A 24175-nucleotide genomic window follows, 5' to 3' on the forward strand; every position below is an offset into this window, starting at 1 on the left:
GAAACAATAAGTGAGAATGTGATACAAAATAAACCAGAATATAATCTTTATTACTTCGAAAACTCATATCTGTAATTTTTAGAATTACTTTAATATTTTCTTAAATATATGAACCCAGTTATAAGCTATTGTGGATTAAATAGTATCTCCCTAAAATTCATGTCCACACAGACCCTCAGAATATAACCTTATTTAGAAATCAGATACACAATAATATCTGATTTTTCCCCACTCCCTTGGATAACACTTTCTTTGCCTTTGAACTCACATGGAGAAATATTTTTATGAATTAAAAAATATTCTAATATGCAGTGTGTACATACTCTTATAGTAATTCCATCTCAAGTTTGGCCAAAGAAATACATTAAATATATTAGTTTTTATATCAATCGACCTTAATAAATTTGAGAAAAAGCATAAAATAATAATATTAGTAAACATATTAATAAAGTATAAATCAATCTAGAGATCTCCAATTTTGCAGAGAAAAATCTCTTCAGAGTAGATTATCAAGTTAATATCTCCAGAGTACATGAAACACAAGTTCCCAAATTATACCTTGGCCCAGCTTTCTGGTCTCTAGAAAATTCCGTTTTTCTATGAGTAATTGTTGAACATAGCAGATTTTCAGATTTAACTTTGCCTTGTCATTTTTTTTTTTTTTTTTTTTTTAGTTGTGTCTAAAGGGAAATCAAAAGCAAGAGTCAACCTGTTGATAATGCTGTGGTGTTGATTCTTGCTGTTCTCCCTAAATAATAAGAAAGCTGACAGAGCCTACTGTCCATTTTCCTTCCAAATGCACTTTTTGTCATAGCACTTATCAAATAAAGTTTACATTTCAGTAAGAGTATTTGCCTGTGTTAGGTATGCAGTCTAGATGCCTTTCACCTTGTAAGCACTTGGATTAACTTCTGGATTTTGTTATCATGTGAATAATTGAGATTCCCTAATGCCAGAGGTTGTCAACTACTATAATCATTCCTGGACTTGATTTTGAGGTATTTGGCATGCAAATTCTTTCAAGGACTCTTTCATTCTCAGAATCTACAGCCTACATTCTTGATTCTTTAAGACATTTAAATATAAACCTCTAAAATTTGATTGGGAATTGGTAGTTCTGACCAAACCTACAGATATTCAGGAAGATAAACCTGTGTGTTCCTGTTTCTTTTATAACATTTACATCATATATTCTATCTTTTACTGTGACCTGTGGTGACCTATGCCAATCTAAACATTATTCTTTTCTCTCTAGTTTGTTAGTCTCAAACAAAACACTCAAAGAGTTCAATTGCAAATTTTCGTTCTCTGCTGACAAAGTCCTATTTGACGTTTTCTCTTTACCAGGTTTCTTTGATCCCATTGTCTCCTGGTTCTCTTCCTATTTCTCTGATTCTTTTACTACGTTTTCCTTTTCTCCTTCCCCTAAGATTAGTTTTCCTCTCAAATATCTTTTGAGGCTGTTTACTCTCCTTTATAGTTTTTACAGTGACTTTGAGGACACCTCAGTGAAGATGACTCCCCAATCTATGCAGCAGTCAAAAACTATATTCTTATTTTTCATAAATCTTTTCTATTTGTGCCTCATATTTCCCCAAAATACAAAATGTCAACAGCCTCAAAACTTTTCACATCTCTGAATCACTACTCAGCCCCTTACATTCAATTAGTATTCACTGTAGCATCATCTCAAAATATTTTTTGAAAGTATTCCTTCCTCTCTATTTCTAGTGCTAAGGTCATATTGCCAGCACTGTATAATATGTCATTTCTACCAAGAAAAATGTGTATGTATATATGTGTACACATACACACACATGCTTATTACAATTTACAAAGGATATGTAGCACCCAACTTAAAATTATAATAAAATGTGTTATGTTCTTTATTGTAAATTCCATACATCCAATTGATTCTCACAGAATGTTTTTGTAAATTTTTGCCAAATTTTGTACCCATAGCCAACCAACCTATGGTTGCAGTTGATGAACAAATGCAATTCTGATATAAACCTTCTGAAAAAATAAAGACATATGTTGGAACTTCACTTATTCAATAATGACATTAACAATTTCTGGATAATAATTTTTATTAGAAGAATATTCCATGAATTTTCATTCTATTCACAAATAGAATGACTAAAAACATGATACACTTTTAAGTTTTATCTTCATTATAATTTTCTCCACTACTTTCTTAAATCTAGATAATCAACAAAACAATAAATCAAGTCATGATTGCAGCATTTGCCAATCGATATAGTGTAAATATTCCCGTCATGACCAATTTCAAGCCACCATCATGATATTGCTACACACTGAGTTGGAAAGAGATGTTCAATAGGATATCATTTCATGTTATTTATGCCATACAGATACAAGTAATCTCAAATGCATAGATAATAGATAAATAAGCATAAGGTAAGTAGTTTTGAGTATTACCTTTATTTTAACATAAATTATTTAATTGTAAGTGTACATAATTTAATTTTTAATAATGATTGTATGTAAAAACTAAAATCCTGAAAACTTAGCAATTAGCTCTCATGCATCTGTATAGGTTGTCTCCAGGATGACATGGCTTATCACTCACATAGCCTATGTGATGAATTCCTAAGTAGTCCCTTTGGGTTCTTTTCCTTCTATGAAGCTAATTCACATGTAGTTTTCAGGTTACCGGTAGATGCAGGACCCCCTTCAAATACCCAGAATATTTCCCATTATTAGGAGAATAAAGTCTTAATTTTAGACTGATTGCCATTGAGGAATCTAGATCTGGACCTTCCAAATATTTCTCACGACTCAATTTCATGTTATAATTTTCCTACCCACACTTAAATTTGTACTGTTTACAAGATACCTTCTATATTTTTATGTTGTATTTTTGCCTGGGATTTCTTTTTCCCCATCCTTGCATTCCCAAATCCTACACATGCCACAAGATCAATTAAAAACTCAAATTCTGTCTAAATTTTTTTCATCTTTCTGTCTGGCTAGATGTAACTTATCCCCTTGCTCTCTCTCATGTAACACTTTATGGGTGTCTCATTATGGCCCTCATTTTCTATCTTGTATTCAATACACTTTTATTGCATGTCTCTGATGTGTAAGGGACTATTTTATTTCTAGAAATTTTGAAGAAAACACAAATGAAACTTGTAAGTTCTAATGAGTTCTAATGAAACTCACAGTTTAGAGAGGAAGACAGCAAATCCACAATTGTTGTAGAGTATATTAAGTGCTATAGTAAAGGAATACACTTTGTGCTAAGAGAACCAAGCAGAGAAAAAAGGGGAAAAATATTTAAGAGGCTGAACGAATTTCATCTGTCTCTTTTCCTGAAAGAAAATAGTATATTTGATGTACAGATATAGCCAGAGTGAAGGATGCAAGGAAGGAGCAGCCAAGAAATGAGGTATGAAGGCAAAATAGATCTTCTATGACAAAAGGCTTGAACTTCATTCTGTAGGAAACTGATAACTTTCAAAGGATTATATGTAACTATCACTTTGACAGCAGTATGGAGGATGGATTGAAAGGATGAAAGATTGGGAATGGAAGACCAGGCAGGAATCTTTTAAAGCAATTTTGGTGAGAAATGCTAAAGCATTGAACTCAGGTAGTGAAAAAGAAGTGGAAACTTAATTCAAATTGTGATTACTTAGCGACTAGATGTTTAAGTGAGAAGGGTCAAATGACTTCCAGGTTTATGTGTTGGTTCAATGGGTGGGCAGCAATGTCTTTTATTTAAATAGGTAGCATAATCATATATCTGATCATCTAAACAAGGACAGATTTGAGAGTAAAAGAGGATGCTAAAAATAATGAAAATTATAGAATTTTAAAATTATTTTGCATCAACTAATAAATTATTTTTATTTTATTGGTGGAACTATATAACAGCTCTATTCAAAAATAAATTTTAAAAATAAAATTATTTCTAAAAAACTACCACTTCTATTTTGATGATTAGATATATCAGCTTGTTTGGACATAGCATGAATTATATGTGTACCATGGCTACATACCAATTCTATTTATATTTCTGCTCCATAAGTTTCTTAGTTTGTTAAGAACAATGGTTTTAGTATGATGTTACACTACTCCAAAGTTTATTTTCTTATGACACTGCAAGACCAAATAATTTTATCTTCAATGTTGCCCTTTTAATAGAAATTACAATTACGTTTTTGATAATATATTTCTTCTATGACAAAATGAACCTTCAAAAGCTTTACTTGGATTCTGCAAATTGGATAAAAAAAGAAATTGAACCACTTTTGGAATTAATTTTCTATTTGAAATATCTGATGATACTGGAGTAAAATTGACATCATTTAATAGTTTATGGAGTTTTTCTTCTACTAATGGGTCAAACATCATAGCTATCACTTCATTTTTTATATGCAAAAAACCTCTTAGAATCAAAATAAGTGAAATTAATTGAGATGAGCAGTCACCTAATCTAAATAAAAACTCATACTTGAAAGAGTAATACATAAACACAGTCTACATCTGTAAGTGTTAAATAGTTTACTTTAAACCCAGCCTTCAAAAGATATTTCTTACATTTTATAGTATATAGTTATGCTGCTTTAGCAAATTTATCATCTTCTATTTATATGTAGCTATGTCCCTTGATGATGGTAGATGATAAATGTCAACAAACCTTTTGTGCAAGTTATACTGTCAACATTAAAATATCTTGAAATATGAAAACCAGTAGTAGCTTGTTCAACAAACATGCACTTTTGTTTTTTCAATGTAATTTTTTGCTTAAGTGAGAGTATATTGCAAAATTTGGAAGTATTACCAAAAAATAAAACAATTGAATAATTATAGATTTTTACCATGTATTAAATACCAAAATCATTTAGCAAAAGAGTATTAAATTACTCTCTATGTTTTCCATGGCAGGGCTGTTCATCCCTTATGGCCTGTAAACATATGTTTATGTTTCCTGTAAACATGACATAATTTCCCATGTTTCCTTTCAACCTCTCTGATAGAAGACTTTGTGCATCTCACAGACCATTGTATAGACCCTGGCACAAATGATTAGTACACCCAATATCACTAGGGGCATTAGAGTAGAATACTTCTCCCATTATCACATGGATACCACATGGATTTAGCTGCCCTTGGATGAAATAGTAGTCTAGCCACATTGGCTGGAAAAAGCTAGGAAATCAGAAATAGGTTATCATTAGTTACTATCACTAGTAATAGAGTGAGAACTCTGTCCACTGTACATACATCTCACACATTATGGGATAAGCCCATGGCAGAAGCTAGAGGAAAAGGTGTAATTATACTGAATCCATCCAAGACTATTTTAACTATTGATAATATTTTATAAAAATAAACATTAAAAACAAATACAAATTAGGCAGGATGCTGTGCCAACAGGAATAAATTGGAACTGCCTCAGGAAAACTGGGATATATAGTCACCCTAGTATTCACTCCAATAGCCAAATAAATTGATTTGAATTCCCAGATTACATATTGTTTTTAGACTGTGTGGGCACACATTTTATTAATGTGTGATATTGCTGGCAGTTTTCAGATTTTAATTTTCTGTTTCCAAGTCCAAGCTATCCTCTTTGAATCATCATATTTTTGCCTCTAATAAGAATGATTTGCAAACACTGACCACATTCTTTGTGTATTTGAAAAATATATTCATTTTTTCATGTTAAAGAATCCTGGATTAGGTGAAAGTTTGGAGGGAAGGTGATTTGATTTTCGAATATACAAAACTGAGTCTAAGAACATGCATGGGAAATTAAGTAAAAAGTTGAATTTGTAGATCCAGAGTTTAGGAGAGAATTCTATGCTGAAATTATAGGTTTGAGAATCCTCAAATTGTGAGAGGTTATTTGAAAACATGAGTATATGTATTATGTTTTCAGGGAGAATAAATAGAGTAAGATGGCTCAAATGTAGAACACTAAAAACAATGTGTGTTTATATATATTTATATACATACCTAAAGGCCCTATTACTGTGGTATACATTTTTAGCTTGGAATAAACACTCCTTGAGTCATTTGTCAAGTCTGCAATAAAATCATCTTCAGAATTCCTCTCTCTACGTGTGCTCCCAGCAACCATGTTTTTCCATAGAATCTCACTCCTGGCCATGAGGACTAAGCCAGCTTTTATGACCAAGAAACCACTTTGAGCCAGTTAGAATCACACGCAGTTAAGAAGTATAACTGCATTGTAATATCTAGACTCCAGGATGGTAGAGCTGCCATATTCTCTGTCAAGTGATCAGAGAGAACAGGAATGCAAAGGCAAAAAAAAATGAGACATGGGAAATTGACCACTTTCTGGGTTTCCTGCTACAGACGTTTGTGTTCTTGGTTTACCCCTTAATTTATTCTGCAACTGTTAATCAAGTGCCTTCTACCTTTAATTTATTCTGCAACTGTTAATCAAGTATGTGCCAAATCTATATGCCAAATACTGGGTTGGTAGTCATGGTCATAGTGATAAAGAGATAAGTTCCATGACTTCTTGGAGCATCCTTTCCTGAGGTCTTGTATATTCCCTTTCTTAGAATTCCAATCTCCTTATAATAAATCTCCCCTTGACTCAGTGTTAGCTTCAGCTGGTTTCTATTCATTCAAACCAAAATACTTAAGCGTTTATATGGCAAATATTTGTGTCTTCCACAGAACAAACCATGGTACCTTAATACATTATCTCTTATTGATAATAAATGTTTGTGCAATTAATAAATGAATTGATGCATTAATTACTATCTATTTCAATAATCCTCTAATCCCTACCATAACTCTGGTGTTAGCTTCTTAGGACCTAGACATCTTATGGCAAAACTGTTACTTTTCTCAAACATTCTATTATGAGTCTAGCCTACTTTAATCAGAGCCTTCTAGCTTGGTTACTTCAGAAAGAACAAAATTCTTTAAGCAGAAAAATTCCGAAAGGCAGATTGACATCAAATTTGTTTGCATGTTCCAAAGTAGGCACTTTGAGCATGTGTCCCTGCTGGTTTTCTGAGGACAAGCCATTTTCTGTTTCTTGCCATATTAATTTACTGCTTGCCATCTTAGAGAATGACTTTGTACCACTTATTTTTATGCCACTTATTGAACGGTTATATCAGCTGAAAATATTTTATGCTGGAAACAGTTAAAACAGAGGTAATTATGATGTTTATCTGGTCTCATTTACTGTTGCAAAACACTCCTTCCAATCCAAAGTCTTGAGGCAAACAGTGACATGAACACAAAAATATACAGAAGAAACTATAAAGTGTGGCTCTTACTATTATACTTAGCACAGGACAACAAGGGTTTTCATGAGCATTCATGGGATCAAACTGTCTAGTTTAGAATCCTAGTGCTATCAGGCTCTGTCTCTGTTGACTTTTGGAAGTTAATAAACTTTCTACCCCTCGATCTTCAAACTTGTTCTTAGGGCTATTGTTCAAAAAATATTAGCTACTATTATTTTATTACTATGAAATTTCTCTGCCCTAAGACTTAAGGTAAAAATAAGAACAGATAAAGATGTATGAAGGTATCTATTCAAAGAGCAGCTACAAGATACCCAGTCATGGTAGCCACAGGCCAAATTCCACGCTTCAATTACACTCAGACTCCACACAGCATGGAACACTGCTTCACATCTGTGCATTCAGGTTTCAAAATTTAAATTGAAGATGTATATTGTCTTTTCTCTACAAAAATTGCAGTATGATCTTTTGTTCTTCAAACATAATCATATCACTGGTTAATCATTTGTAGATTATGTTCCTTGAATGCTATGTCCTAAGAGTGGAATAGAATTGGAACTGAATTTCACATGCCATCTGGCAATGAGAAGGTGAATAAATCCATGAAGTTTTCATAGTTGTCTTCTACGTTGCTAGCCTTCCATTTATGTTCCTCTTTTCCCCTCTGCATGGTAATTCCATCCACATATGAAGAAGCACTGATTTTTTAAGTTTCTTTCTACTATCCCTCACCCACCCACATACACACACATCAAAAAAGAAAAAAAATTAATATCTGCCATTTATAGATGTTAACTGATTGATTGACTGATGACACTTGAGTGTGAATGAGTTTCTGTAAATGCCTAACCATAGTCAGGCCTGTGTATTTTGAGCCTTTTGTCTTTAATTATGGAATGAAAGACTGAATCCTTGTTAAAGCAATTTCAGGTATCAGTGAGAAGAAAGGCAAGAATGGTTCTGAGAAGCAAGGCCCACATTAAAGGTAAATCTGTTTGACTCCTTTTAGGATAATTGTACCTATGCTCAAAAGGGATAAGAGCCCTCTGCTTGAAATGACCTCTTAATCACTTAAGGAGAATGGGTTCAGAAACCTGTTCCCCAGTGCTTGGTTGCTACAATTTTCTGACTCCTCTGCCAGCCTGGAGCCATCCTGCTGAGAACAAGTGTATTTGTTGGGATCTCTTATCCACAGAAGTTTCACTTGATTCTAGATCAAGTCATACAGTGGGGCTGGAAGGCAAGACTACTAGAGGATAGTAGGTAGTCAGATGACTGAATGAACCAGAGGCAGGCTATGATGTAGGTTAAGACCAGCAGTCAGCTTCATGATTATGTCCAAAAGAAGCTAATTGGAGATTCCAGCTCTCTGAATTAGTAAGATGGTCAATGAGCCTGGAGCAGACATCAGGCAGAAATCCAAGTCATCAGCAGAAGCAAGTAGAGACATAATCTTTAAGAGCAGAGTCCCAGGCAAAGCTGTGCTCTGTGCTTTAGTAAATTTTTGAGGTTTCCTCCTCCAGCCATGCTACTTCCAATGGAGCAAAGAGGACACTATGCTAAGGAGACATACTCATCTATGCCCAACCTTCTGGACTCTGCTCAAATGACCCTGAGCCTGTTCTTGGGCCTGAATAGGCCCTTTCCTTGCTTATTCTTTCAGTAGCTGACAGTACCACCTGTGTAGGCACAATTAGTCCTCCGCTGTGACTATGAAGTGACTGTTGGGGTAAGGGAAAAGATGGACAGAGCTTGAATTTAGACAGGTAATTATAATATCTACCCACCTGTACAAAAGACCCCTCAAGGTACAGAATGAACCTGGGACTGTGAAGTGAAGGGTAAATGGCCACAAGGCTCTCATTTTTGGCCTGGTGTTCCTTAAACTCCTCAGACCAAAGAAAAATTGACCCCTGAAGCTTGAGAGCTTCTTGAACTTCCAGGTAAGAATTAAGATATAACAGGTCACAAGGTTAGTGGATTCCAAAGGTAAAGGATCAATAAATCATGTGCTTACTCTTTCTTTGATGCCTGAAGGATCAATCTCTTACTCCTCTTCTTTTCCAGTCACAGTCCTTTCTCAAAAGAATAAGCAGAACTTTCAAGTGTATAGAGTTTTACTTGTTTAATTAGTGCCTAATGTTATTGAAATACTCCAATTTGGGAATTGCAAAAGCAGGTATCTTAGGGCCCAGGAGTGGGAAGAATCTGTGGTAGCTTCAGGGTATAAGAATGACCCAATGGCATGTACATTAAGGAAAAAGAAAATTAAATGCATAGAAAGAATTTAGGCCCACTAGTTTGCCACCTCTAAATAAAATTTCTTTCCCTTTTTGATTTCCTAAAGTATATCCCTATGCTTTCTTTGGTATATCTGGAAATGGAGTTTCTATCTCCTCCCCAAAAAAAGTGTTATTAAAACATATATTTTTATTAATTAGCATAATGTATTATTTGTGTTCTTTGTCATGCTTCTCATTACCAAATCTGCTAGAAGAATACCTGTTTAATACTAATGTTGATAACTCTAGCTCTATCTGTGAGATACTATATGACCTAGAATTAGTCTGATTAAAATGCACGCACACACACACACACATGCGCTCGCGCGCGCGCGCGCACACACACGCGCGCGCGCACACATTCTTGCTTTGATATAAATGGTTTTTCCCACAAGTACATGAACATTTTGAAATCAGATAAAATTGGTCACTTAGTAAGCTGATTCTTAGGGAAAATATGAGAGTACAATTATCAAATAATAAAACCAAAATTTAAACAACCGAACAAGAAAGAATACAACAAAATCAGTGCTGTCATTTTCAAATTAGTCCCTTTAGGAAGACAGATTTTTATTCTACTGCTCAAAGTATTTTTGGAAGTCCTCTTTTAGTAATTTTTTGGTACTTTTGGTATAATCCTTTGAAATATCCTAGGGATAGTGAATCTTCATCAATTGAGGGCAGATTTTATTTTTAGAGAGAGCAAAAAGCCAATCAAAGCCAAGGCTGCTGAATGAGATAAGTGATCAAGCTGAGACGTTCCAGTTCTCATCAAAATCAAAGCATGCTTATAAATCACAGAATGGTGTGTTTAGGTGGCTTTATAAGTTTCTACAGGCATTGAAGACAATTTTAGATAAAAGTTACAGTATATTCTGAGTATCATTAGAATATGTGATTAGCTTTCTAAGATAATGATTTTAAAGAAAAATTGCATTTGGGTGTATAATTTTTAATATACTTTTTTTAAAAAGTAGAAAGACAGTTTTTGTTCCTACACTATTTTTCAAATTAATTGTAGGTAAATTAAAAACATGCTTTTAAGTTAAACCATAAAAATTTAGAAGAAATTACAGATTAGCTGACATCATAACAACAAAGTGAGAACCTTTAAGGAACATATTAATATAACTAATAGTTAAAAAAAATAATACATCAGAAAAAATGCATTTAGAAAATTAAAAGAAAACAAATGGAATAAAGAAGTTTAACAAATGCACACATTTTTTAATGAAAAAACTTAAATTGTTATACTCAGTAAGGGAAAGAAACACTCTCCTAGGGATGACTTTCCTCTAGGGCAAATTGGCCATATGAAAAAATGACTGAAAACATGTATATTCTTTGACCTAGTAACTTAATTTATAAAACTGTATTTTAAGGAAATTATTATAAATGTTCACCAAGATTAATGTTCAAGTAAGTTTTTTGTCCTGAAGAAAGACAAGAAAATAATCTGATGTTCAACTATAGAATATTAAATTAGTAAACTTTCGTATTTCCATATAATAGAATAATTAATGACAGGAAAAGGTTTATAATACACAGGTTTTCAAATAATAGCACAACTATAACCATTTTACTTCTTTAGAAAGACATTTAATTTATTTTCAAATACTCTTAATTCAATCATTTAATGAAGAACAGACGATTAGCATTGTATGTGTATGTGTTATAAACTACTTTTGAAACACTCCTGTGCTGGCTATGTGGTAAACTCTCTTCATTTCTGGATAAAGTGTTCTTTCTAATCACAGAAGTTTTCTCACTAGCAATGCCATACACTTTAATACACTGTAGAAAGAAGGCAGGAACCTCCTCTGTTGCCCACACAGAGCTGCCTTCTTTGGTGGGCACATTGTATTCCTTTACTTTTTTCTCCTGAGAGAAGAGGTTTCTATTTTCTAAGACATTCAAAGTAGGTGATTTAAAGCTTGTGATTATCACTTCAAGATTGAGTCTGTTTTTAATGACAATTTAAATCACAGAGAACAACGCTGCTCAATCTACTGATATCCCTTCTATACCAGATGACCACTAAACCCTATCTTTTTGCAGATCTTTGCACCTTTTCACATGTGTTTTCTTTTAGTTAAAGCTAAGAATATGATTTTGATTATTCATTTATATTAGTGTGTTAAAGCTTGAGTACCTTCATCATATTTCAGTTTGTTTTAATAGTTTATAGGGGTTAAAATACCTTCAATGAAATAACCAATCTTGCATTCAGCTACATAACAGAGGTATTTTCTTATTACTTAAGAAGAAAATCCCCCAAAGGGACCTTTTAGTATTGTTGGTATATCTCAATTAGAACAAAAGGGTTGCCTTTTTTTTTTTTTTTTAAGCTATGGAGAGGTTATTGAGAAAAAGATAATATTGAAAATTTGGAGATTTTGTAAATTTTTATTAAATATAACATTTTATATGGCTTTTCAAAAATATTGATAAAATAATTTTAATCACCAGATTTATACTGTCGATTCAAGATGTTTTGATTTACTTATTAAAGCTCTAGAAAATATTTTTTTTGAATTTTGTTAGTATGAATAATGTTTTATTTAAACTATAGTATAATATAGTTATATTTCTCACTTTGGGAAAAGGCGATTTCAGAGAAGCAGTGTAGAACAAGAGTTAAAATCATGGACTTCAGAGTCAGAGCTGAGGTCCTGCCACCCACTACCTGTGTTACCTTGAGCAAACTGTTCTGTTCCTCCCCAGGTACCAATATAATAATGTATATTTTGAAAGTTCATTAAAAGATAAATGAAATAATATATAAAGCACTTTGTAGAGTTCTTGGCTCATAATAAGCACTAAATAAATGGTAGTTGCCATTACTTCTACTTTCTGAGACATTCAGAATAGGTAATTTAGAGCTTGTGATTACAACTTCAAGTTTTAATGCTCACTAAATATCACATTGTTCTCTTCTGAATTGCCCCCTCACTAAGTTATGTTACCTCTCCAAGATCCATTTCAATTTGACATTTTCCTAAGACTTTCTTGACTTTCCTGGGTTTTTTAAATCTCTAATTGCTTCAGGAATTATTCTTATTCCTTAATCCAAATGAACTGTAAGCTCTTAGAGATTGGGATAATGCCTTCTATTATTTCTCAATTCCTTAAAATTTATTTATTATAGTCTTGTTCTTATTATTTATTGCTATATAAATACTTTGTAGTTTAAAACAACCACCATCTTGTTATGTCTCATGATTGTTATGGATCAGGAATTTGGACAGGGCTTGGACAGGTGGTTTTTCTATTTTATGGGGCATTGACAGAGTCATCTAGTGGTATTAAGCTGGTAAATGGATTGGTATGAGAGTTAAAGATTACTCACATTCTGGCACCTTAGTGGGACTGGTGGGAAGATTAGGTTTAGCTGGGACTGTCAACAGAAGTGCCAGTGCCTACATGTGGAGTAGGCATGTTTTCTCCCTAGCATGGTGGCCTCATAGTAATTGTTGGACTTCTTACATATCAGCTCAGCATGGCCTTACATGAATAAGAAGTCATATACCATCACCGTTATTAGTTGAAGTAGTCACAAGCCCACTCAGATTCATGGGGAGGGGACACGGATCCCACCTTTAGGTGGGAAGAATGTCAAAGAATTTGCGGCCATAGTTTAAAATAACACAAAGAGTCCTTTGAGAGTAGTGTCTATGTCTTGGTCATATTTATATGACCAACAATGATATGTGGATAAAAAGATATTCAATAAATAAATTTTTTAAAGAACCATAAGACATAAACTTTAAAAAATTATTAAAAATTTAGCCTTTGTTTATATTTTTTGTAGTTAAGACAAATAAAACTAATTATTTTAGTTTTTCATACTAGAATATAACCTTTACTGAAATTTACTACCTGAAACCAGTAACCGTATTGAATATTTCCTTATTACTGCCTCCTAAGCCTTGTTAGCTTCTGTCTCGATCTCCTTTCTTTTTCTCTTTGTGTGTGTATTGTGTGTGTGATTTAAAGTCAGACGATATGGTGTCTTCTACCAATAATTCTGTGTAAGCCACTTTTCTTCAGAGCCAATTTTTTTTCTTTTCGATAATAATAATAATGTTAAATTAGACAATATTTAAGTTTTCATAAGGCTCTATAACTCTGCAACTATGGGTTGACTATTCTTATAATAATAATTAGAGAGAGGCATAGAGGCATGGAGTGGTAGAAAGAGTGCTGGTATTAGAGACAACAGGACATGATTTTTGTTCCAGATCTGCCACCTGCTAGTGGTGTAACTTGGGGGATAACAATAATTTCTCTTCTAAGTTTTCAAGGTTGTAATAAATCCAGTGAGATAATACATATATATATGAAAAATCTCGATAAATTATAAAGAGTTGCATGTAATAGTTGGGAAACATGTCTCTACCTTATTAAAGTGGGGGTTGCAATGGAAGGAGGTCATACAGGGTTTTAGATAGGATCTGTCTTTATATTAAACATAAGTTTGGAACATTTCTGTGAACAGGCATCTAGGCTGGAATACCTCCTTCTCCAGAACCTGCAACTAAATATCACCCCATTTCCTTGGAGGCTGCATTTCTAATCATTGAAAATATGCGTATTGTGAGGGAAAGGCACTGATAATTCAGCCGCTGAGCCAGTATAGAGAAGTTATTCATTACTGGGTTCAACCCAAGGTCAAAAACATCAAAACCCAACCATTAAGCAAAATGGTGACAGGCATGGTAGTGATGACCCAGAGTGAATATATTGCTCAAGGGAAGCAAGGTCAGGAATACAGCAAACCTGAAAAAGTTTGAGTCAAAGTCAGGAACATCTAGCCTATAGTCCAGAGAAGTATGTGAAACAGCAAGTTCCGGATGGAGTAGAAGAGGACAGCAAAGGAGAGGTCAGCCACCAACAAACGGGAGAGGCTACAGAAAGCCTCAATGACTGCATTTGCAAGTTTTGCTTCTGTGCTCTAAAACTCCTTCTTTCTCTCAGGATAGGCCCCCTCACTTTGGCAAATTTGATGAAGACATGGAAAGGGATATATTTTCTCTTTCCTGCTAAATAAGCTAGTTTGTTCTCTAGCTCAGAGTAGAGATTGAGCTCACTTCTTGAAACCCACCTGCTCAGCCAGCCTCAGCCCCACTTTTTTAGGCATATTATACTTTAACATTCCCATTAGAAGGATGCTGAATCCAGTAGGTTTAAAGACTATAGAATTTTATAGAAGTTAGTACTTGTGTTCTCAGCAAGGAGAATTGTTTCTTAACTTATTTCTTTAATTTGGCTTAGCTGAAAACAGCACTTCTATCAGGGCCAAATACAAAACGCATCGTTTTGTGTCTAATGCCTAGGTATGAATAGAACTATAATGATTTTGTTGTGGGGCTATAATATGTGATAATGTATAAAACTATAGAAGGGAGTGGCCGATTTCTGTATCCTGTTCTCTATAGAGTTGGCTATAGAAACATCCACCCAGCTATGAAAGTCAAGAAAGGGTCATGCTCCGCCTTGCCTTTGTTTAAGATACTTTTTTGAAGCCCATTTTTTGGCCTGCCACAGCAGAGGACTCTCATACAGCTCTGGGTGTCTGGGAAATGCCTGTTTCATTAAGGTTCCTGAACCCTATCATGTTACACTTCAGAAGTAGTGACCAGCGTACTTAAAACAAAGAAGCTTTGACCTTTCTCCCCTTCTGAAACCAAAAACAGATGAAGTTAAAGTGACTCATTTCCGGCTTTAAATATGCTCTAAGAAAAATTTTTTAAGTAGTTCTGGGCCTCAGGGTTTTGTTTTGGTTTGGTTTTTTAAATTTTTTTAGCCTTATTTTTATTTTATGTGTTTACATAAATATCTCATTCCCTTCTTATCAAGGCCGGCATATTTATTACTTATATTCATAGTGCAGCTCACTATACTTTTTTCTCCTTAGAGCTTTTTTACTTTCTCTCTCTCTCACTCTCTCTCTCTCTCTCTCTCTCTTATTCTTTCTCTCATAATCTGCATTGTTTATAACCATGACCCTTGATATTCCAAGTTTTAAAACAGCTTGGCTTTCAGCAACTAAATCTGACAAGGTCAGCATTTTTCTGTTTATTCTGAGAATACTATTTACCCTGTGGGATTTTTTAAAGCAATTCTGTAAAACATTCTGGAAAAAGTTTGCAGCAGTGTTAGAGTCTTACATAAAGTCAGATCACAATAAATGATAGCTTCCTGCTCTGATTTTTAAACTCTGGGACTATCATCACTACCTGAGTTTTTGGTGTCTAAGCAGCTATAATAACCAAAAATTTTTCAATAAAATTACACATTTAAAATAATCTAAATGATCTAAACATAACTTATTTCACTTCTGTAGTATGCTCTGCTAACTTGAATCAAAAACTAATCAAATAATTCTTGTTTTGCCCTTCAGAAAATATTTTCACTAGAAATTTCACAATACATTATATCATTTATTTTAAATTGTAAATGAGGAAAAAGGGAGGACGCAAACCTTTTCAGTAGTCAAGCCACAGAACAAATCTACTTTTGATCAGAACATAAGTTGTGAGGCAGCTGGGGATCATAACTTGTGCTTAAGGAGACAAAAGCTGTTTCTGAACTGGAGAAATTGAGAATGTTATTTGAAAAGAGAGTAACGTATTTGTCAAAGGTTCAAAGATAATCCACCAAGTCTGGATACAGTTTTATGTTCACTAGAGTTACTACAAACACCTCTGCTTCAGCATGAACATATCAGATCCCGACAACCCTTGGGATCAGGCTGAAAACATAACTTCCTAGCTATGCAGTTTCAGTACAGAACACGTCTCCAGTATACACAGAATTTCCCTCCAATAGGCTTGACAGTGAAGCTGAAGTATGTAATACCTTCAAATCTTGTCAAGAATAAGCTTATCCACTAGACTGTGAGAAGAAAACATTTAACTCTAGCAAATGCACTGCTCGTTCAGAATGCACTGCATTCACAAATAGACATATTTTGGGTGAAAAAGGAGGATTGGACAGAGGGGGAGAGGACACTTATGCCATTGGGCATGTGTTGTGGTTTCTTCAAGAAGAGTAAAAGGATGCTTGAATCTCCGGCTCAGGAGAATCAAGGAGCAGGTGATGCCTGGGAGGATAAACACTGCAAAGTCTGCATTTATTTCTTTAGCTCTAACTGTACATTAATTCAATAAGATGGTCTAATAAAATAATGCATTTTTCAAAAATGCTTAGCTGGCATTTTGGAAGGGGTGGGCATTTTTATTATTTACCTAGGAATGCATCTTGGAATTGATGAAGAGAACTCTCGCTATAGGCTGCTCTGGCCTCCAGGGGTCACCCTTCCCTTTAATGACTACAACAATAGTCTGAGACCCCACCCTAAGGGATTTTGGACTTGTAGCAATTTCTTGTGCCCTAATAACTCTGAGAATCCCGGAAATTGCTTATATGTTTAAGAATGTGTGCTGGTTGTCACCTTCCCTCTCAGACAGCCAACTCTGTCTACTGCCACACCCTACTTCCAGCAACCTCTTGCTGCCCAAATCTGACTTTCCTAAAGCCAATTTTGCTCCCCTCTTGCCATTTTGTGCTAAATGCAGACATGGGCTTATCTTGTTATTCCCTGCAGCACAGTCAATTGCAGGATGAGATATTTAACAAAGCTTTGATGAAAGCTTAGAGAAAACAGAAGGAAAGAAATTACAAAGAAAAATAGAAAGAAAAGAAATATAAGACAGTATACAAGATTTGTATGACTCCTCTCCCCTCCCCCGAATGTGTACACTTCTGCTGGGATCCCCTACTAACTGTGTCTACACACACACACACACACACACACACACACACACACCATACCCTCTTACTTCATGTTGCACTGGATAGCTTACTTCTCTCTCATCTGGAATCAAGACCCCCAAATCCTTTGTAACTGCCACAGAGGGGAAATTTTATTTTCCTAAAATGAAACCTGATGCGAAATGCAAAAATATAACCCTTTATATTATCATATATGCCAGCTTCTCTCTCCAATGTCTCAAACTTTCTCACTGAGAATAAAATATCTCCTTTATTTATTTTAATCAAGATGGGGGGTAGTAAGCTTTGTGATTTAAAAGGCAGGATAGTTCTGCCTTCTAGTAATTCATTTTTAAACAAATATTGGCATCCACCTGGGCACCCTGTTTCACTGTGCAGTTAGTGACTAAAATGAAGCACTCAGGATGTCTTGGGATCATGCAGAAGGAAAAGAAATAAGCTATTAGCAGAAACACAAGTATAAAAAGATAAGACAAAAAGTGGATTCTGGAGGCTGGCAGGTCAATCAGTTCAGACTTTAAATAGTGTAGACTGAGGAACTGCTAGGAGTTAGAAAAGATGGTGACACTTGTGAGGGAAAAGCAAAGACTAGAAGGATAGTGTTTGGAGAGGCATGAGATGGAAAAGGAAACTACAAAACTGATCACAAACTACGATTTTTAATATATTCTACCTCCTCAATGAAATGGATTTCCTTGTTAAAGGCTAGAGATTGATTATTAAAAACAAAAACAAAACAAAAAACAGATGACTAACTCTGAGTTCGCCAGGGGCAAGACAAGAGACATGAAATAAAAATTTCTCTGAGGTCTACCATTATGCTTTCATCTGTCCTATTAACCAGAGACTTAGATCAACATTTGGGCAGGTCAATAATTTGGTGTCCCTATAAACCAGTATAGTTAAAATATTTGTTCACAATTATTCAAAGCAGGACCTCATGAAGAAAAGATGAAGAAGGAAGATTCCTGTTGGTGCCAGTTTTCAGCTCTGACCCAAACTTGAAAACTTAATTCAGTAAATCAAACACACTTCTGAGAAGATATTCTCGTGAACAGCTCTGACCAACTCATCCCCACTCTAAGTAGCCTTTCAAAGTATTTTCCCAACAGGGTATATAACTTTCCTTGGAAATTTTCTAATGAATTTCTAATAAATTTAATTATTTCATCCCATTAATTTCCCAATGAGATCCTAGTGTTCCTAAGAGACAGGGGCCCTGGACCACCTAAGCTGGATCATCTAAGCTGGTCCACCTTTCTATACAACTTTGCTGGTCTCAAGTCACTACCTGGAGTTACTGGTGTCAGCATCATTAAACACATGTTTCTCACTCCCTGCTTACTTACATGACAGAAAACAAACAGTACATTTTGGAGCACAAGATCTTTCCTCATAAGGACTCCCACTAAATGCTGTTGAATTGAAATGAATAGAAGTGGTGGTCTAGGGCACAAAGAACAGTAGAGATGGAGGACAAGTTGCAGAAAATATATATCCAAAATGTTCTGGAGCCTCAGTCACCTGGGTATGATAAGTCAAATGAAATTTGGGACCACCTCATTATGCTGCTATGCCTTAAGAAAATATTTAAGAAATTTCCCTGAGAAATATGCTACTTTCTAACTCACTTAGGAAATAGAACTTTGGACCTCTCAATCCTGCCATTTCAGTAACATGTTTTGCATATAAACTTCTAATTGGTTTCTTTATAATCACTTTTAAAATGAACATATTCTTCTGCATTAACATTTTATATAAAATCATAGTCTAGACATGTACATGTACTGCTAAAATTAAATCATCAATAATCACTATCTAAAATGAATTACATTGCAAAAGCTCTGGCTAATGATTTATCTCTTCTTCATGGAACCGATCTCTATCAGATTGATTTATGTAGCAGCCAATCATGTTTCAGTAAACTGCAGCATGCACATGCATCTTTAAGTGATGATAAGCTGTGACTGTCCATTTATTTGTACAATACTACCAACAAAAAAAGGAAGAGAAAGAAAGAAAGAAAGAAAGAGAAAGAAAGAAAAAAAGAAAGAAAGAAAAAGAAGGAAGGAAGGAAGGAAGGAAGTCCCAACTTCTTTCTAAAGTTTCACGTGATGACCAAATAAATCTTCTAAGAAATGATAATGGCCAATTATATATCAAATTTCAGAATAACTGATATAGTATTCAAGCATATGCTAAAACGCACAAAAATGATGAACATTAAAATAGTGACATTTGATACAGAGAATTCTGTGCCTTTGTATGTTTACATTATTTGCTTTGATAGCAAGGTACCTTTTTGCACATTTACATTATTTGCTTTGATAGTAGATGCTTTTGTTAGTTGTTGAAGTGATTGACAACCTCATGCTGTTCTATTTAATTGCCTTTTCTGCAATGCAAGGTTCTGTGTTTAGAAGATGCTGTTTCATAAATAAATCCAAAGTGTATGTGTGTGTGTTTGTGTGTGTACTACAGAGGTTTCATTTCTCAAGCCAATTCTGTAACTATTCAGCTACAGCTGTTGCCATATTTATCCGTATTTACATTAAGGTTCAGTCTCATCCTTCATGTTTTTTGCCTTTTCTATATTTAGGGAGATTAATGGATCTTCGTAAGGGAATAAAAGCCTTTTTACACAGCTCTTCATATTTGAGTTAAGAGTACATGCACATACGATGTGTTAGCAAAACATGTGAAATGATCAAACTTTCAAGGCCTAAACAATTATTCCCCACAAGACTATGTCTAAGACTATTTCTAAAACCTGTAAGAATTTTGCATTCTGCCTGAATTTATACTCTAGCTTTTGCATTTGTTCTCTCAATTAATAAAGTCCAAGTGGTAATTTTTTTTCCAGTTAACGTATAACAAACAGAAATACTACTGTTAAAGGGTTTGTCACATGGTGATTTCAAAAAGAATCTCTTATTGAGAGTTTGATCCATATTGTTGTGGTAGACAATATATGTAGCTCAACATTAATATCTTTAGTGATTTTTTAAAATTAACCTGAAAATTAAGTTGAAGCAATTTTTAAAAGTAACATTACTATTATGATATCATATTATATTTCCTTCAGGATATATTTCAAAATGGTTATTATTGTAATTTTTTAAAATTTACTAACTCTTGGTTATGTGTCATAGATCTAACTGACTTTTAAGACATTTGATAACAAATTCTGCGGGGATTCTACAAGTCAACACACATGGTGTAAATACTATGGTGACTGTTCCAACCCTGTGTTGTGAACGTAAGTCAAAGACATGGTGATTTTAGAAGCAAAGAGATAAAGAAATGAAACTTAGATTAGTACTTTCAACTGGTCTGAGAAATGAAAGTTGGATCAAGTATGGTTGTTCCAATTGTTAAATGAGGCAGGGCGATATGGAGAAAGTGCTTAAATTTAAATCCCGACACTCTTGTACCTGTGTAACTGTGAATCTATTCACCATTCTTTGTTTCTTTCTCTGTAAAATGGAAATACATAATATCTACTTTATAAGAAACAGCCAACACTGGATGACCTGAAAGGGAGAGAATCAAGAGAATAATATGTGGCCTTCACTCCTCACTTTCTAAATCTCCCCTCATTGAATAAACCCAACCTGAATCCAGAGAGCAGGGAGCCCACTGAAGCAGTTCATATGAAAGACTCCAGGGCAGAATTAGAGTGAAGAATGGTGAAGAGTAGATTATGAGATAAATGGAAAATATCAAAATAGATATAAAAGAAAGGTATAAGCCATAACATGGAGAACCTAGAGAGAATCATATTTTGATAATATAATCAGAGCAAGGCTATTGAAGAATTAACACATAGATGGAGTGCTAAGGGATGAGAAGGTGCCAACAACATAGAAATAGGTAGAATGAATTCTAAACAGAAAGAATAGTATTGGCAATGGCTCTAAGGCAGGAAAGAGCTCTTTGTGGCATGTGATTGGAAAGAAAACCCATGTTACTTTATAAGTCAAGGTAAGGAATATAGACCTAATTAAATGTGCATTGGATTTTAAACAGGAGAATGACATTTGGAAAGATCCTTCTAGATGCTGTGTAAAGAATGAATTGAACCAAAAAAAAAAAAAAAGGAAAATATAAATAAAGAAAAAACCCCAAAATTTTAAAAAAGAACTAAGCATACAATAGATTAGATGTCACAAGGCAAAACCAAACAATTATGTACTAAATGAGTCTTACAAACCACGAGGGTTATAAGTGTTCAGAGAAAGAACAATGCCTTTCAACTTCAGTTAGTAATGAAGGTTTATGGAAGACAGGGTTTAAGGTGGACTTTAAAGCTAACATAGAATTAGAACAAGTAAGGAGAAAAGGGGAGCCTATTCCAGAATAGGATAAAATGGAAGTCAGGTAGTGTTTGAGCAAGAATAAAAGACACTTTTTTAGAGAGAAGAACAAAAGAAGAAGGAATTGAATCCAGGAAAAGGGAGGATATACATGTTTCTGGGCATTAGTAAATTAATTTTCTATTCTTCTCAGATAAGGTTTTAATTCTTCAACAGGCCTTTCAATACATTTGGAGAGATTTTCAGGTACTCTGGACACTAAAGAGAAACTTTTGAATTGGTTCCCTCAAATTACATCGCATAACCAAGCTATCAGCTGCTGATCCAGTTTATGCAAGGCTGGTTCTGACTAAGAATCCTCACGCTTGCCAAGCCAATGACATAAGCATTGCTTACATCATCTGCTATTTCAGAGTATCCACATCATTGCTTCCTTAGTGCAGAAAATTGAGAAAGAACTATGTATTTATTTGTTCTCACTATTCTTTTAAACTAGAAAATCTGATATAATTGATGATAAAATGAGTTCTCTTTTTACTGGCTTACAAAACACTGGGGAAAATAGAAATGACATTTATACAAATTTCTAAGAATATAATTTTAGTTTTAAAAGAAGACTATCAAAAGCTAGTTTTGAGACATTAAAATTTCAACCTCATTCTTGTACCATGCATGTATATTTCATATTGAACCATTTGGTTACACTTTTCCCTAGAAAATGGCATAGAATTTTCAAATCATTGAGTTTTTTTTAAATTTAGAATGGATTTATTTCTCTTAATGTGAGGGATATAATTGGGACTATACTTAATTCTATAAATAATTTTTAATATTATATTCAATATTTATCAAATAATCAATGACATAAATTATTATATATTCATGTGTGGAATTGAAGTCAGCATTCAAAACATTTGCTCAAGTTTACATAACAAGGATACATTAAAATTGAATTGAGAAATGATTAAGGAAAATCATTTTCTCACATCCCTTATGTGCAATACTTTGAACCTCCCTCTGAGGGCATCAGAGTCATTAACAAAACTCACAATAGTCTCAATTCCCCTAAGAGGAAAGTAAAAAGTTGTATGTATGTTAGTATTTCACAATAAGGCTAGTAATGACCAAGTAAAATTCAGGTAAATATAAAACAAACTAAGAACCTCTACCAAGAATCATGTTACAAAGTGGCATCACTTATGAAACCCAAATACTCATAGTTTGTGATGCTATTGTCTCTGTGATTGATTAATTCATGGCTAGCTCTCTCAATAGATTGTAAGAAAGTGAACAATTGAATATTAGTCATTTAAATTGATTCGTTCTTATAATGCTTTTGGCTTCCTTTCTATGCCCATCTGAAACCCACACTTTGTTCAAAGCTGTGCTAAATTTCTCCCTACTCCATGTAGGCTTCCTGACCACACAGACCATTACCTATATCCCTTTGCTTACCACACCCCACGTTACTTTTAAGTATTATTTTTTCTCTAATAAGTGTAGTCTTAGTGGGATAAATCCAGGTACTTGTTTTACCTCTAAGAAATAGAAGGCATTTGGGCTTTTTCTGCCAAAACTTTTCTCCTACTACCACATTACAGCTTTATTTAAGTTTGGCCAACTGGATCCTCTTTATTGGGACTTTGAATCTTGAACAGAGTAATACAAGAGCAGAATATAAAACAGAAGAAAAGACTAGATAGAAGGAGTAATTTTAAAAGACCACCTCAGAAGCATTATAGGAATTCAATCAATATCTGCTGAATTAATTTTCCATGAGAAGAGTACATAAGAAAATAATCATCAAGTAAGAAAACTACTCACTGATTACGCTTTCCTAATAAAATATGAAAACATCAAAATGCAGACTATTCACTACTCACAATATCTTCTGTAAAACGAAGCCTCATTCATATTGGAATTCCACCATTTTTCGCTAAACACTAGACTGAAGACTTTATCTCATTGTTAAAATCCATTAATAAGACCAACAGAAGAAAGGAATGTGGAATTAATAGTCAAAGGAAAATGAAGTAATAAAATGGAGTTCGTCATGCCCTGTGGCCTTTTCTGCAATATTTTAGTGCATTCCTTTGATAAGCAAATACCAAGATTACATTGTATTCATAACACACTAGGAGCTTGTACAAATAGGGATTGATTTCATTTTTTATTATTCAAAAATTCTAAATGATTCTCTCAGAGTGCTTGTGAACAGGATAGTTTGTGGTATTTGGAAAGTTCATTTTGTTGTCAATGATTTTCATGAAGAATACATAAAATGCAGAAAGCAGTGTATAGAGGTATAAATAAACCATAGAAGTAATAATACTGCTTACTGGTATAGAACTTTACTGTTTAAAAGCATTTTAATGGCTGTGGTTCAAATGATTTATGTTATATGAAAGGAATTAAAATGACTATGGAGGAATTAAATAAATGGTCTTTAAATATTACCCATACATATGATATTTAGAAACAACACTTTCAGAATAAAATACTTTGCTCACTA

The 24175-nt window shown here is 34.0% G+C and overlaps 1 long non-coding RNA gene across 1 annotated transcript in view; it reads right to left on the minus strand.

Annotated features, from left to right (window-relative positions):
• Positions 1–24175, minus strand: part of LOC105304074 — a 57607-nt gene that overhangs the window by 15170 nt on the left and 18262 nt on the right. The window lies entirely within an intron of this gene.

Source organism: Pteropus vampyrus, unplaced genomic scaffold, assembly GCF_000151845.1.
Source record: "Pteropus vampyrus isolate Shadow unplaced genomic scaffold, Pvam_2.0 Scaffold11, whole genome shotgun sequence".
Taxonomy (NCBI): domain Eukaryota; kingdom Metazoa; phylum Chordata; class Mammalia; order Chiroptera; family Pteropodidae; genus Pteropus; species Pteropus vampyrus.